At 43.5% G+C, this 5295-nt stretch overlaps 1 pseudogene; it reads left to right on the forward strand.

Moving 5' to 3' along the window:
* Nucleotides 1-2647: 2647 nt before the first annotated feature.
* Nucleotides 2648-4148, forward strand: LOC105237928 (annotated as a pseudogene).
* Nucleotides 4149-5295: the final 1147 nt, after the last annotated feature.

Raw genomic sequence — 5295 nt, forward strand, 5'->3', positions numbered from 1 at the left:
TTTGGTCTGCAAGTTTTATTTTGATTATTCATTTTCTCAAATGTTTTGCCACTGGATTGGTCACATTCACAATTAAAGGTTTCTTTCTTGTATCTGTCTGTTCATTCCTAGCATCAGAGATTAAAATCATGGCACTATTGTGATTTCAGTGCGGTGGCGCAACATTTTTTGCTCCTTCTGAGGTGACAGCAGCTCACACTTTTAAGGAAGGACCCAAGCCGGAACAATGCGCTGGTAGCCACAGCAGGTGCAACAGCAGGGCTGTTTCGAAATCAGAGCAATGAACCGTCTCTGGAATAAATATAGTACAGTGATCAGCTATTGAAACCATCCACCATGCAGACTAACGTAAATACTGAAGTGGGCTGTTTTCCAGGACGACCTTTCTTTAAGAATGTAAAGCAGGCAAAAATGCATCTGCTCCTACAGCTGTAACTGCACAAAATCAGGCAAACTCCTCCGGAGGCACCTCCTGTCCAGTCTGACAGGTGTGCAAAGTAGACATTCTTAGCTACGAAGGAGGACTATTTTTACTTTGACTTGCCCTTCTTTGTGTGTGCCCAAAAGAGTGCTATTTATAAAATGCTCTGAAATAAAAGATTAAAAACAATGGAGGAGCTTTCGAGGCACCCACCTAAACACTGGTTCTGTTTCTTCTCTTGAGGCTCCAAGAGCTGCAGGGCTGCCACCAGGAGGAGGAAGAAGAAGGTCACTGCACGGGAGAGGAATGCAGCAACCAAAACTCTTCCTGCCAGTCTCCCCTGTGATTCTCTCCCAGACCTGGAGGTGGAGATCCCCACAGCCTCACAGCTTCACGAAGCCTTCTGTCTTCCTAAATACACAGCCAGGACTGTTACTGACATTATGATTGCTGTACTTATTTTTGTCTTTTTTATCATTCTAGTATGGGAGAATCTGATTTCCTGAGCTTCAATATGAGATGTCCTTGACACCACACACACGTGCGCATGCACATTAAAGTGATCGATTGTCGTTGAATACACAAGGAGTGTTTCTTTACCTCTATAGGACATGCCAATAAAATTAATAAACATTGAATGAGTCCTATAAGCAAGTACTCTCAGCAAGGTAGTCTCAACAAAGTTTATTCTTTCAAAAGATAATTGATTCCAATTATGAAATGAATAAAAGTCACACGGATAAAAGGCACAGCATAGGGAATATAGCCAGCAGTATTGTAAAAGCGTTGTATGGTGACAGATGGTAGCTACACTTGTGTCAAGTATAGCATAACGTCTAGAGTTATCGAATCACTATGCTGTACACCTAAAACTAACGTGACATTGTGTGTCCACTACACTTCAATTAAAAGTAAGTAAATAAATAAGAATATTAAAGAAAAAAGATGATTGATTCCAGGGCTAGCAGTTAAAAGATAATTAAAGTGACTGCTAATTGGATATGAGGTTTCTTTTTGGGATGGTGAAAATGTTCTGGAATTGGTGGTGATTGTTGTACAACTTTGTGAATACACTAAAACCCACTGAATTGTACACTTTAAAAGGGTGATTTTTTTTTTTTTATTTAGGGGCGCCTGGGTGGCTCAGTCAGTTAAGCATCTGCCTTCAGCTCAGGTCACGATCTCAGGGTCCTGGGATTGAGCCACACATTGGGCTCTCTGCTCAGCGGGGAGTCTGCTTCTCCCTCTCCCTCTGTGCTTGTTCTCTTCCTCAAATAAATAAATAAAATCTTTAAAAAATAAATAAATAAAAATAAAATGAAATTTTTTATTTAAATTCAATTAGCGAATATATAATACATCATTATTTTCAGATGTAGTGTTCAATAATTTATCAGTTGCATATAACACCCAGGACTCATAACATCACATGCCCTCCTTAATGCCCATCACCCAGTTACCCCAACCCCCCACCGCCTCCGCTCCAGCAACCCTCAATTTGTTTCCTCTAGTTAAAAGTCTCTCACGGTTTTTCTCCCCAGTCTTATTTCTTCCCATTCGTTATTTCCTCTCTTCCCCTATGAGCCTCTGTGGTGTTTCCACATATGTGTGAAATCATATGATAATTGTCTTTCTCTGTTTGACAGCATAATGCCCTCATAATACCCTCCAGCTCCATCCCCCTCAATGTAAATGTAAGTATTCATTAAAAGGGTGAATTTTATGGTATATGAACTGTATCTCAATTTCTTTAAAGATAGTTAAAGAGTAGCTAGTACGTGCCAGAGATCATGTGCTTGGCACTAGCCCTCTGAGCCACCTGCTATGTGTCAGACCCTATCCTAAGTCCTTTGCATTCATCCTCTTATTTAATCTGTAGAACCTCCCTAGAGGGAGGGAGTACTGGCACCCCATTTTACAGCTGAGGAAATGGATTTAGAGTCTCTTGCTTAAAATCACACATGTAAGGGCACCTGGGTGGCGCAGTCGTTAAGCGTCTGCCTTCGGCTCAGGGCGTGATCCCGGTGTTATGGGATCAAGCCCCACATCAGGCTCCTCCACGGAGCCTGATTCTTCCTCTCCCACTCCCCATGCTTGTGTTCCCTCTCTTGCTGGCTGTCTCTCTCTCTCTCTGTCAAATAAATACATAAAATCTTTAAAAAATCACACACGTAAAACTGAGGGGTGCTGGAGGGGAGAGAGGTAGAGGGATGGGGTAACTGGGTGATGGACATCGAGAAGGGCATGTGATATCATGAGCACTGGGTGTTATATAAGAAGATGAATTACGGCCTTTAACTCTGAAACCAATAATACATTATATGTTCATTGAAGTTAAATAAAAATTTTTAAAAATAAAATCACATGTGTAAAATTAGGCAGAATCATGTGAAACTGCCATTTTGTAGGCAATTTTTGTGTTGAAACGTCGTCAGTTTCTTACAACTCAATCTAATGAGCGGCTATATCTGTCCAAGTTCTTTTTTTTTTTTTAAATTTATGTGACAGGCAGCAAGAGAGGGATCACAGCAGGGGAGTGGGAGAGGAAGAAGCAGGCTCCCAGTGGAGAAGCCCGATGGGGGACTCGATCCCAGAAAACCGGGATCACGCCCTGAGCCGAAGGCAGACGCTTAACGACCGCGCTACCCAGGCGCCCCATATCTGTCCAAGTTCTTAACTGTGCACACGGGAAAACCGCTCTGGGGAGACTGAGCAGTAAAGAACTATATGATGTAAGAGCCCATTGAATGACAATGCACACCAGAACGGGCTTCATGTGAACAACGAATAAGCTTCTACGGCACGGAGCCACAGAGTTTTGTCTGCTATAACACTGGAGCTACTCATCCTAACAAATATCCCAGGGCTATGGAACGCCAGAGACTGTGTTCCTACCCGCTGGTAATTTGCCTCCCTCAAGACGTTTGGAGCCTCGTTATAGATACATGTACAATGGACTAGAATATACTAGAATCAAAGATAGAAATGGCTAAGTTCCACAGAGTGGAACAAATGATAAATCATAGGGTTAATGTAACAGAGGACACAAAAAACCAGCAGCTTAGCCTTTCAGCCAGATCTGCCATCTTCCAGGAACGCACCGAGATGACCAACAAGAAGAAAAGAGGAAGGGCTCTGGCTATCTGTTCTCTAGGCCTTTCAGAAAACATNAATGTAACAGAGGACACAAAAAACCAGCAGCTTAGCCTTTCAGCCAGATCTGCCATCTTCCAGGAACGCACCAAGATGACCAACAAGAAGAAAAGAGGAAGGGCTCTGGCTATCTGTTCTCTAGGCCTTTCAGAAAATATAGAGTTGTTCCTTTAGCCACATACATGCAAATTTACAAGAAAGGTGATATTGTGGACATTAAGGGAATGAGCGCTGTTCAAAAGGGAATGCCCCACAAACGTTACCATGGCAAAACTGGAAGAGTCTACAATGGTTCCTAGCGTGCTGTTGGCATTGCTGTAAACAAACAAAGTGAAGGGCAGGAGCCTTGCCAAGGGAATTGTTGTACGTAGTGAGCATATTAAGCACTCTAAGAGCAGAGATAGCTTGCTGTAGCGTCAGAAGGAAAATGAACAGAAAAAGAAGGAAGCCAAAGAGAAGGTACTTGGGTTCAAATGAAGGGCCAGGCTGCTTCACCCAAGAAGCACATTCTGTGAGAAGCAACAGAAAGGAGCCTGAGCTGCTGGAACTCATTCCCTAGGAATTCATGGCATGATTAGTGTAGAAAAAATAAAAGACCTCTAGACCGTAAAATGTTTCTGTTAATTGAGAAGTGTGCTATCCACTCTCTCAAAGAAATTTTTAAAGCAAAGACAAACAAAAAACAGTGGTTTCCCCAAATAAAAGGCTTATTCTTCCCAGAAGCCTGGAAGTGTGCAGACCAGAGTAGGAACCCTGTCCCCATGATTCCATTAGGTCTACCTTTCCACTCCACCATGCTTAGCATGTGGGCTTCTGAGAAAAAAGGGGAAGTCAAAGGACAAAGGTGCATGTCAGTCAGAATCAATCCCCTTTTAAAGACCTTCCTTGACAGCCCCGTCCCAGAAATGACCACATGGCAAGGACTGTCAGTGGCTATGTAGCTACAGAGAGAGCATGAAATGTGACTGTTTTTAAGATGGTCACATTCACACCCCTGTACAAAATCGGAGTTCTGTTGATAACAGAATGTGGAAAATGAACATTAGGTCACACGGTCTGCCTCGCATAGGAAGAAAGTTCAAAAGCCTGAGCAGACAAAAGATTGGCAAATGTCCACTACAAGGGGCAGCCAGAATTTGAACCCAGGTTTGATTGCCCCAGAGCCATGACTCTTAATCCCAGACCACACTGACTCCTTCATGCATATGTAGTCAAGTAAAACTTGCGTACCATTTACAAATACAAAGATCGAGTACTAGTTCCCTATTGCTGCTATAACAAGTAACCACGAACTAGGTGACGCAGAGACACAGATTTATTCTCTTACAGTGTTCTGGAGGTCACGAGTCTGAAATCATTCCCACCGAGCTTCAGTGCGAGGTGTTGGCAGGGCTCTTTCCTTTTGGAGGTTCGGAAAACCGAACCNGTATGTTTCCTGTTGTGCTAGCCTCCAGCTTTGGAAGGCTGCCCATGGTCCTAGGCCCCTGGCCCCCTCCTCGAGTCCCTGCAACATCACATCTCCTGCTGTCATCCATTCTCCCTCTGCCTCTGTCTTGTAAGGACCCTTGTGATCCCGTTTGCAGCCCATATGGCTAATCCAGGAAAACCTCCTCATCTCAAGATCCCTAGCTGAATCACAGCAACAAAGTCCTTCTTGCCAGGTGAGGTGCATTCACAGGTTCCAGGGATTGGGATGTGGATATCCTTAGCGGCCATGACTC

The sequence above is a fragment of the Ailuropoda melanoleuca genome, chromosome 3 (genome assembly GCF_002007445.2).
Source record: "Ailuropoda melanoleuca isolate Jingjing chromosome 3, ASM200744v2, whole genome shotgun sequence".
Lineage (NCBI taxonomy): Eukaryota > Metazoa > Chordata > Mammalia > Carnivora > Ursidae > Ailuropoda > Ailuropoda melanoleuca.